This window comes from Panthera pardus, unplaced genomic scaffold (assembly GCF_024362965.1).
Source record: "Panthera pardus isolate Hobbes unplaced genomic scaffold, ASM2436296v1 HiC_scaffold_17, whole genome shotgun sequence".
NCBI lineage: Eukaryota > Metazoa > Chordata > Mammalia > Carnivora > Felidae > Panthera > Panthera pardus.
Window position 1 is genome coordinate 25,943,158 of NW_026526732.1, and position 11,929 is coordinate 25,955,086.

The 11,929-nt window shown below is 41.1% G+C and overlaps 1 long non-coding RNA gene across 1 annotated transcript; it reads right to left on the reverse strand.

Annotated features, from left to right (window-relative positions):
* Positions 1-7,693: 7,693 nt before the first annotated feature.
* On the reverse strand, positions 7,694-9,355 carry LOC109249828 (uncharacterized). The gene is made up of 2 exons (XR_002072777.2): positions 9,197-9,355; positions 7,694-8,737 (listed from the first exon to the last, which is right to left on the reverse strand). It is a non-coding gene; the product is annotated as an uncharacterized LOC109249828 (long non-coding RNA).
* Positions 9,356-11,929: the final 2,574 nt, after the last annotated feature.

The following is an 11,929-nucleotide window of genomic DNA, read 5'->3' on the forward strand; positions in this document are numbered from 1 at the left end:
ACATGGCTCAGTCGGTTAAGCATCCGACTTCGGCTCAGGTCTGATCTCACTGTTCATGAGTTTGAGTCACGCATCAGGCTCTGTGCTGATAGCTCAGAGCCTGGAGCCCACTTCAGATTCTGTCTCTCTCTCTCTCTCCCCTTCAAAAATAAACATTAAAAAAATAATAAAAAATAAAAAGGATCAAATATAAATACTCCAGTTTCCATCAACAAGTGAATAAATAAACAAATTTGGTTTATAATAAAACTGAATACTACTTATCAACAAATTATTATTCACAAACAAATCACTAAAACATCCACAACATGGATGGTTATCTAAAACATGATGTTAAGTTAAAGGAGTTAGGCCTAAAACACTAAATGCTGTATGATTACATTTATAAGAAATTCTATAGCAGGTGAAACTCTAGGCAGAGAAGACTGGTTAGTGATAGGCAGGGACTAGGCTTGTGGAAAGGAGATTAAGTGTAAAGAGGCAGAAGAAACTTCTTGGAGTGATGAAAATATTCTCTACCATGATTGTGGGGACACTTGCATGGCTATATACATTTACGTGTACGTTGTACACTTAAAATCAGAAAATCACACTGGGTATAAATGAATATAATGTTTCCATAAAGCAAAGTAGAGATAGAGAAAGAGGTGAAGAGGGGAGGGAGGGAGTAAGAAGTAACCAAGGACCATGCCTTGAAGAATGGCCACAGTTAAAAGTGCATAGGAGAAAGGGGCAATTGCCCACCAAAGGAAAAAGAGGGATCAGAGAAGCAGGAAGGAAAAGAGAAATGCCACTTGAGCCAAAGATGAGATCATCTAGAATACAGTTCTTAAGAGGCACCACACCACCAGTAAGGGGTATTTTGGAAATTTTAGGTTGCCAACAATAGTGGAGAATATGTTTACATTGTGTGCAATGATGGGTGTTGGGGGAGGAATGCTAGACATCTTTCAATGATTGAGACAGTCACACATAATGAAGAATGGTCTTGCATCAAATAACCTTTTGAATGATTCATGGACACTCATACATGTAAAGTAATGTTTACAATTATTTCAGGATAGGATCTAAATTTATTTCATAAATACACAAAGGTTTTTGCCTGTTGTCAAATACATAACTACTATATTTTGTTTATTGAAATCTTTATCAAACTTTGCTCATCAGTTCATTAATCATATTTTTAAATGTTTATTTATATTTGAGATAAGAAGAGAGAGAGAAAGAGCATAAGCAGGAGAGGGGCAGAGAGCGAAGGAAACAGACAATCCCAAGCAGGCTCTGTGCCATCATCGCAGAGCCTGATGTGGGGCTCAATCTCACAAACTCTGAGACCATGACGTGAGTCAAAATCAGGAGTTGTTTGTAACCTACTGAGCCACAAAGGTGCCCCGGGAATCGTAGTTTTCATGGTAGTGCTGCTAATGATATTTGATTCACATTTATATCAATCTGAATTTGTATCTATTGTATTAATGGTGTTTCTATATATTGATGCATATTTTTAATTAATTTATTCATTTATCTTTTAATTCGCATCCAAGTTAGTTAGCATATAGTGCAACCATGATTTCAGGAGTAGATTCCTTGATGCCCCTTACCCATTTAGCCCATCTCCCCTCCCACAATCCCTCCAGCAACATTCTGTTTGTTCTCTATATTTAAGAGTCTCTTATGTTTTGACCCCCTCCGTGTATTTATATTATTTTTGCTTCCCTTCCCTTATGTTCATCTGTTTTGTATCTTCAGGTCCTCCTGTAAGTGAAGTCATATGATATTTTTCTTTCTCTAACTGACAAATTTCGCTTAGCATAATACCCCCTAGTTCCATCCACATGGTTGCAAATGGCAAGATTTCATTCTTTTTGATTCCCGAGTAATGTAATACTCCATTGTGTATATATATATATATATATATATATATATATATATATATATACCACACCTTCTTTATCCATTCATCCATCAATGGACATTTCGGCTTTTTCCATACTTTGGCTATTGTCAATAGTGCTGCTATAAACATTGGGGTGCATGTGCCCTTTCAAAACAGCACACCTGTATCCCTTAGATAAATACCTAGTAGTGCAATTGCTGGGTCGTAGAGTCATTCTATTTTTAATTTTTTGAGGAACCTCCATACTGTTTTCCAGAGTGGCTACACCAGCTTGCATTCTCAACAGGGGTGAGAAAGAGATCCTCTTTCTCTGCATCCTCGCCAACATCTGTTGTTGCCTGAGTTGTTCATGTTTGCCATTCTGACAGGTGTGAGGTGGTATCCCATTGTGGTTTTGATTTGTATTTCCCTGATGATGAGTGATGTTGAGCATTTTTTCATGTGTCGGTTGGCCATCTGGATGTCTTCTTTGGAGAAGTGTCTGTTCATGTCTTTTGCCCATTTCTTTGTTGGATTATTTGTTTTTCTGGGTGTTGAGTCTGATAAGTTCTTTATAGGTTTCGGATACTAACCCTTTATCTGATATGTCATTTGCAAATATCTTCTTCCATTCCATTGGTTACCTTTTGGTTTTGCTGATTGTTTTTTTCGCTGTGCAGAAGCTTTTTTATTTTGATGAGGTCCCAATAGTTCATTTTGCTTTTGTTTCCCTTGCTTCTGGAGACGTGTTGAGTAAGAAGTTGCTGCGGCCAAGGTCAAAGGGGTTTTTCCTGTTTTCTCCTCTAGGATTCTGATGGCTTCCCATCTTACATTTAGGTCTTTCATCCATTTTGAGCTTATTTTTGTGTATGGTGTAAGAAAGTGGTCCAGTTTTCCCAGCACCACTTGCTGAAGAGACTGTCTTTATTCCTTTGGATATTCTTTCCTGCTTTGTCAAAGATTAGTTGGCCAAACATTCGTGGGTCCATTTCTGAGTTTTCTACTCTATTCCATTGATCTGGGTGTCTGTTTTTGTGCCAGTACCATACTATCTTGATGATTAGAGCTTTGTAATACATCTTGAAGTCTGGGATTGTGATGCCTCCCACTTTGTTGTTTTTTTTTTTTTTTTTTTCAAGATTGCTTTGGCTAATCAGGGTCTTTTCTGATTCCATACAAATTTTAGGATTGTTTGTTCTAGCTCCATGAAGAATGCTGGTGTTATTTTGACAGGGATTGCTATATTGATGTATATTATTTTATTATAAATTACTTTCCTTTAATTCTTATTTATATACAGTTAAGGCATTATGTTGAATTATTAAAATTACATGAGTAGGAAAGTTATATTGTCAATGCATTTTACTTCAAGACTTACAGCAGCATTACAAGCATTTGTTCTAAAAGAAATTGAGGGTCTGAGGGGTTGAGAGTGATTATTCTAGAAGACAAGATTGTTAGAAGGGTTGAATTTCAAAAGACACGGAGAAGAATCAGGACTTAGTAATTGCCACAAGAAACTGTCAATTTGAGGTTAATCAATCTTCTAAAACATGAGTAGTCACTGAGAAACAGTGGCAGGGGATATATAGAAGATACACTTGAAAGCCAGGGCAGTAAAAAGGGGGAGATAACCAAAATTGTGAAAGTATGCAACAGGATCAAAGGAAGAATTATCAAGTTGAATGAACTTATACGTCCTTAGCCATAGAAAGTAAAGAAGTACAGATGACAAAAGGCCATAGAAAGTGCCAGAAAAATCATAAGAACAAGGTCCATCCTGAGGTAAATGGAATGGGAGAGTTTCCCTAGTTTGAAGATTTGGCTTTGAGCTGATAAGCAGGGCAATCTGTCCATGTATAAATGGAAGAAATGACCCACCCGTGAGGTGAGGTGATTTTAGGACTGTTGCTCCCAAAGTGCCTTAGTCATTTTCCATGGTGCCTGATACCCCAGAGTTATCAATGTGTTTCTTTATATGTGGCTGCTTTATCCTATTAAATAAAAATTTAAAAACTCATGTACTGAGAAAAATACTATTGAGCCTTAAAGATTTTTACAATTCCATGTCTTAGGCTCTTCTCTGAGTTCAGATTCTCACTGAGGGAGGTAGGGTGGTTCACGGGTCCCAGACTTCTGAGACAGAACGGGGGGAACCTTGAAAGCTAAGAAGGACACCAGCTCCCCAAAACAACCCTCAACGGTCCTACCAGTTAGCGTCGGAAAGTCCAGTGAGGGGCAGCTCTTCTGGCTTTGGGCAGGAAGTAGGGGAGTTGGGAGTCCAGACGTGGAATTTATTCAGGTGAAAGGTGGTATGTCAGATGATGTCAATGTTTGCACTAAACTGTAAAATGAGATCATTTACCAACTGCATCGAGGACCTGGAAAGAGAGAATCTCTCCAATGGCTCCTGGGAGTCTCAGAAGGAGATGAGTAGCCCTGTCAGTGAGCAGATGTGACCACTCAATGGTAACTGGGGACCTTGACGTTGCAGATGGCCAGGGCTGCATGGGCCTCCATCTCATTTGAGGTTTCGTCTATAAAGCAAAAAGAAAAGCAAATAGCAGGGGTGTGATAGATGCGGCAAACCCAACAGAAGGAACATTGGACCGGGCTTCAAAAGACAAATTGTGATCTCATGTCTGCAAATAAGAACTTATTTGGCCTTAGGCAAGCCACCACTAAAATTTCTTCTGAAATAAAGTTTTATTACTGATTTGATGATGAAGTCTGTTCAGGGAAGGAAATCTAAATACAGAGAAAGTGAGTGATAATTCATTTGAAACTGACACAGATAAGGGGATAAGGGCCTGGAAGTTTCAGTGAAGACACGTAGAGAAACTACTCAGCAAGGGGAAAGGGAAGGGAGGCCAGGCTGATTGCTCCTTCAGACCATCTCCCTTCCATTCTTTTTCCAAGCAGGTTGAGAATGTGGTGAAGAGTTAATAGACTGAAAGTTTAAAATCCTGCCCTGCCTCTTCTTTTCCGACATCACTCTGGACGAGTTACTTATCTCTCTGGGCTTCAGTTTCTTTCTCTATTAAATGGGGGTGATAATAATACGACTCTATCCACACACTGTTTTACGTGGCATAGCACCTGTAAGATATCCACAAGAGCTGATACTCCAAACATAAATTGTTCCTTTTCTCTACTCTGTTTTCAAAAAACATTTAGCTCAGAATTCACTTTTTCCGAATTCCTATAACACTTCTTGTTCATGCTCCCATATTTAGTCATTAAACAAAATGCTCTGTTGCCTTTGTTCCTGAGAGTATATGTGTGTGTGTTTATCCGTCTGTCTGTATGTCTGCCTTGTCTTCTTATCCAGACTACAAGCTTTTAGAGAGTAGGAAGATATGTGTTAGATCCCTTGTGTATCCCTTTCAGTTTCTAGAATATACTATAGCATTCAGCAAATACTTGTTAAACAAATGAGTTTGTAAGTCCTAGAGAGAAAACTTCTCCGTGCTCCCTATCAATTACACAGCTTAGGAAGAGGCAGGTGTAGAATAATTTAGCTCGGGTTTGGTGTTTTTGTTTGTTTCCAGTTGGTCTGTGACTATACATAGATTCAATCATAATGAAGCTGACAGAGGAGAGATGACATTTTGGAAACAGAAAAGGAATTTTGGATATTACAGCCCAACATTTGTCACCTCCCCGGCTGATAGCCTCACACGTTCCTTCGTTCCCTTTGGCTAAATTTGGATCAAATGCTGGCTGAGTGCACTAAGCAAGCCAGAACTGCATTGTACCTCTATTTTGTGACATATGAGCTCCCTGCTTTAATCTCCCCTCTACTGTATAAAAGAGGATCTGAGGCTGTTAGACTTCAATCCGGTGATTCATGCAGCTGGCACACAATAGATTCCACCTCTCTCCTCACTGCTGCACAATATCAAGCTAAACAAAATGTCTTAGAAAGCTTCAGTACATGTAGTTAGCCTGTCACGGATCCCCCCCCCCCCCTTCCCTCCCCACACACACACTCTCTCCTTTTTTTCTTCTGCTGAGCAAAAGAGTCCAAATGCCCAGCACCTGCCTTTTTACTGACATTTCCACAAAGGTAAAGGAATGAACCTTTTGTCAATTCCAACCAAACGATCTGTTTTGAAACAATGAGATGAAAAGCCTGGGCCCCTCTCCTTGGATTACAGTGCAGAGGCTTAAAATAAAGGACACTTGATTTTATTGATTTAATGAGGGACGGAGGCTTTTGCTGGAGCATCCCTTGTGGCAGAGGAACAAGCCTTGTTGGCAGGTACCTCCACTGAGGCACTTCTCTCCCATTTGTTTGGTTTCGCGATGGTGCTTGTTTATGGGTTTGGCTGTTATGATGACCCCCCGTGTTCCTTCCCATGCGGCGTGAAGCGGTCAAATGCCTGCAGTGATTTCCGTGTGGCTCTCTAGACAGGGAGCCGCGCAGGGGAGGCGGCACGGTACCGCAGGAGAAAGAGCTGCGGGAAGAGGTGACGGGGGGAATGCACATCTTTGAAAAAAGAAAAGTCAAATAAACCGGACTGGAAGAGAAATAGCACTTCTAGCTGCAAAAGAGATGGTGCTCAAAACCTATTATTTCTCGGCAGAGTCTATTTCAGCTAGGTTTCTAACCCGTCTGCGTCCGCACCGGTGGCAAGGTCCCCACCCCCACCTCTCCCCCTCCCCCTCCTCCTCCTTTTCCCAACTTTGAATAGTGAGGAGGCTAAGAGGGTTCGGACACGATTTTTTTTATTGTGAACGGTCCCAGACACAGCTAGATAATCTTTTTGCCTTTGTTCTCTTCTTCTCTGGGGTTTCTTGTGATATTATTATTGACATGTTCATATGGAAATTTTGGCATTATATGTTTCTTCTTTTATATTTGTCCTATTTTTTTCTCCATACGGTCTGACTTCATTGTCCACTGCGCCGTGTGAAAGGGACGTTGCCAGTCACCTGCTGACCAAATGCAAGCAGCGATCTACTTTTAATACCGAATTGGACCGCGTGTTGCTTACTAGACATGTGGGGAGCCAGGATTCCTCTTAATAGGAGCATATGTCCCTATACACTCTGTACATTTATTTCAATGTATTTATACAGTCCACCCATAGATGAAACACCCCAATTCCCTCTGGTGTTACTGTCTTACTGATTGCTGGCTTAAAGAGAAACAGTTCCTAAGAGCATATGGTTTCCAAAACCCAGCCCTTCCCCCTCCTTTTCAGTCTACACAAAATAAGCCGCTGCCCCTCCCCCGACGGCTTCTCTGCTCTCTGCCCAGAGTGAGTCTGAAACCAGGGGGCAAAATCATTAGTTCCCAATTACCTTAAGCCATGTACGATAACCTCTCTCAAGGGCTGTTGGTAAAATATGCACACGGTTCCAATGTCTAGACAGTTATGAAGTATAGGTGCGGGGTTGTGCGACTCCAGAACCCCAATGCATCTCAAACGCAGTGCTTTTATTAAAGAAGTGTAATCACCAGGATAACTAATTACGTCAATACCACATAGTTAATTAAACCCATTATAGTTATTATTCCCATGGAGAGGAGGTCAAATAAAGCGACCCTCATCTTGATTCTACTATCCTAACAAAAGAAAAAGAATATTAAATAAAACATAACACGGACCTCTTCATCTTCCATCCTTTTTCTTAGGTGCTTAATAACTACCTGGTATGTCCCCCAAGAAGATCTTCAAGGGTAAGCTAGACCCAAAGATTGCCGGGCTCTTCAAAACACTGCTTTCAAACTTACCCGTACTTCAAGTAAATGATTACCAACTGTTTGCTTGATTGGTGCAAGAAGCAGTGACAGGTAAAAGTGAAAAATAGAATGTACGGCCACTGTGTTTTTATTAATATCTTGCAGAGAAACATGATGGAGGGCAGTGCTTATGTCTCAGTTCAATCTGGTTTCATGACTAATGACAGGAAGGTGGCCCGTGTACCCCTCCCAACCCTGGCCAAGGACTTCCAGAGGGACACACGGAGGTGAGGTATTAAGGCTCATCGAGCAGACTGAAGGCACACATGACATATCCCGCAGTTGCAACAAAAACAAAATCTTCTGGCTCGGACACTCAAATCCGAAGGAGAATTCAAATATGACCGTGGAAAAGGAGAGATTTCAAGAACTCTATTACATAGGGACATTGTTTGCCAGAGCAAGAATGTGGGCAAAAAGACACACATCTCCCCACCCACAAACACACGCACACGCACACGCACACACACACACACACACACACACACCTCTCACATACTAATCTCTGGAAAATAAAACCAAGATATTTTGATTCCCCTTGCCTGAAAATTCACCAGGTCATTATATCACTGTCACACCTTCTTCTCAAAGCAGTTCATTGTCCATCGAGAGGATTTGCATTTACTTCTCCTGATTAACAAAGAAAACTTTGTATAAAAGGGCTATGCACTGAGACGTGCAAATGTGGCCAGCCTGACCCCCTGCAGGAGAAGGCAGACAAGCAGTAGGGAGAAGAGGTAGATGAGGAAGGGGAAAGAATGCTTTGATCCCAGTGCAGCACACACAATGGAGCAGCGGCAACCCCAGCAAGCCCTGACCCTGGGCAGGCTGGAGTTTGGCGCGGAGTCACCGAGCGGGAAGCAATATAATGAGTAGCGTTTCATGCGATGGTGAGCGCCGTAAGCCTGCAAAATCTCTGCCCTTGCTGGCTTTGCTGGTCACCGTTGTCCTGATTGCTGTCCACGTTACTGCCGCGGTGCTGTCGCTGTTGTTTTCCAGCTCGGGAGATCCTAATATCGCGACAACTGCCAGAGGGGCCCGGGGACTTTTCAATGAGGACACGCTCATAAAATCGAGGCTGTGAGCAAAAGGCAGCACCATCCCATAGGCTGCATGAGGAACAAAAGGTCAGGTGTTAAATCCCTTATTTGTCCAGGGGTTTAAGCTGACATATGCGGCATTTAGTTTAGATGTAAAACAACCTCGTATCCGCCATCCACAACCCTCACCCCTGCCCCAAAAGCTCCTCCCCAAACTTTTTTGTTCTTCCTGGGGAGCCACCATTGCTACCAGTCACGCCCCAGCAGAAACACTGAGGGAGGGGTCTGTCTTTCCTTTTCGTTGTTGTTGTTTTGTTTTGTTTTGTTTTGTTTTGTTTTGTTTTTTAACTTCTGCTCCTTTGCTCCTTCCTCAAATCAATGGCCAAATCTGGGGAGTCTCTTGCCATCAACCGACCACCTCCCTCCAACTCCTTTCTATCACCACCCTAATCACACCTGTTTTCTCTCTGCCCCCCCCCCCCCAATTTCCAGTCACATTCCCCTTCCAGTCCCTGTTACACAACTCACCAGATTATCTTTCTAAAGTATTATTCTCATCTGATTACTCTTTGGCTCAGAGCATGCGTTGATTGCCCAGCATTATCCTGTAGAATAAATTATAAGCTCTCAGTTTGCCCATAAATTTGTCTCCATTCTGACTCTGTCCCCTGTGCTCTCAGGAGCAAGATTTACCTCTCAGGACTTCCTTACCTGTGACCTATGTCCCCTCCCTGATTGGGTCACACGCTTCAGACACTCAGGCCTTTGCCCTATATGTGTGCTTTGCCCCTAATCCCCCTCACCTTACATCCTTGAACTCCCACACATTGTTCAATGGTCATCTAAATGCCACCACCAGGAAGCCTTTCTTGATGTGCCTCAGCTACAGGTGTCCTTATCACTCTGATTTTCTAGACCATTTTTTAAATATGTATTTTATGACCATTATCATAATCTGCCTGTAGTAAGTATTGATCATATCATGTCTTGAGATTTTAAGCTCTGAGAATTCAGAGACCATCTCTTCTGATCTCGGTAAGAGCTTACCTAAGTATCTGTCTATTTTTGCTGCCCCTTTAATGTTACACGTATATGACTAATTCAAAGAAGAGAGGCAAACTATAATTTAAAAAAAAAAAAAAAAACTATGACACAAACTTGGAACAACCCAAAACAAAAAGCAATATAAATGTGATAGAAACTCAGATGAATTATCATGTCGTGTCACCACTACAACTTGTATATAACTACCGAAGAATACAGAGTGATAACTGAATAAACCAAAGACTGCCATTCTGGATGCACACGTGTAATGCAACTCCAAGTGATTTGGAACCCACATGAGAAACCATGGGCTCTTTAAGGTTTTACTCCTTATAGAATTTACTTTGTTTAGTGATTAAGAAAAGCAATTATTCGGGTTGATAATGATTTTATTGTTTGAAAACTGACTTCTCCTCCTATTGGATACATGAGGTATAACCTACTGAAATACAAAAAAAAAAAAAAAAGAAAAAAGAAAAATTCTGAGTCTAGATGCTTAGAATACTGACTCTGTCACAGCCTGAAATGAGCCCCAGATGGTTCAGGGTTTACCATCAAGCAATGGTAATGATATAGAATATGTCATTGTCATCCCAAGAGGTCTTCTATAAGGGAACAAAAATATAGAAGCAGTTTCTGTGTTGAAGAAAAGAAGGAAAGAAGTTAAAAAAGAGGCAGGGGAGGAAGGAAGGAAGGAAGGAAGGAAGGAAGGAAGGAAGGAAGGAAGGAAGGAAATAATGGCCCAGAGAGAAAGACAGAGAGTAAGGGAAAAGAAGGAGGTAGGAAGTGGGGAGACAAGAGAAGAAATGATATATAAAGGAAAATCTGAATGAAATTTGAGAGGCTGACGAATCTGGAGAACATTTAAGTGACTCCCCTAAATTTCTGTCAGGTTCTTCATCAGCTGCCTCAATTTTCTTCCTGACTTGGGTTCTTGTCAGCTCACTCTAATTATAGCTTTACTAGCAAAATGAGAACACATGGACGAGGAATGGCCATGGATAAAAAGAAATGGCAACCCTAAGCCTAATTATAATAAAATGTCTTCCTGTGAATGTCCAACAGACAAAGGTACCCAGTCTATTCTTGAATAGCCCAATGTACTTAAGACATCACCAGTACCACACATAAATATTTCCTTCCAATGGCTTCCCATTTTCTACAAGATCTATGATCCATAGGCTCTCTAAAAACCAAGCACAGTTCAACACTGAAACCTCAGTTTCTGCTACACCTCCACTCTCACAATGTTCTCTAGAAGTACCAAAAGCCTCACAATTTCCTGGGGGTGTTCATCAGATAATAAAGGAGAGATAGTCATTTTAAGTGAGGGATTCAATGTTGACTCAGAGTTGCTGGAGAATATAATCTCTCCTCTGTGAAGCCTCCCTTGACCTCCTGGGTGCTGTGGACACTCCCTTACAAAAAATCTCTGACCTGTAGCTTTCTTCTCCTAAAGTACTTGCCCCGCTCTATTGGGTTTCTCTCTTATGTTTGTGCCTTCTCTACTGAACCAGAAGTTCTGAGAGAGCTAGAATATTTAATCATTCCCGAAATCGGAAACCTTCACAATATGCCTGATACATATTAACAGCAATACTGGTTGATATATGCATCAGGCATTCAGAAGAATTCTGCTTTTGTGAAACTTAGCAGAACTATAATAAAAAATCCTTTCATTGTTGGGCACCTGGGTGGCTCAGTGGGTTCAGCGGTCAACTCTTGACTTTGGCTCCAGTCGTGAGCTCACGGTTGGTATGACAGAGCCGTGCGCTGAGAGCCTGCTTGGGATTCTCTCTCCTTCTCTCTTTGCCCCCCACCCTGCTTGTGCTCTCTGTCTCTCTCTGAAAGTAAATAAATAAACATTTTTTAAAACCCTCTCACTGCTTAAAATATTGTCAAATATAATCATATTTCATCATTAGGTCCATGAAGACATTTTTTATCCTCAATTTTAAGTTGAGCCAAGTGTTACTAGTCCAATTAAACTAACCAGAAGAACTTAGATTAACCAGTTGAAGATTAACCAGTGTAGAAGTTACTGAACTTCTCTAGGCCTCAGTTTTTCTACTTATAAAATTAAAATATTTGATGTGAGTCTCTTTAAAACCCCTACCTCTCTGTAATTATTTATTTGATCTTAGAATGTAAGACTCATCTGGACAGGATGAACTCTAAATCTAACTTAATTCTAAAATACCGGTAGGATCAACTCTC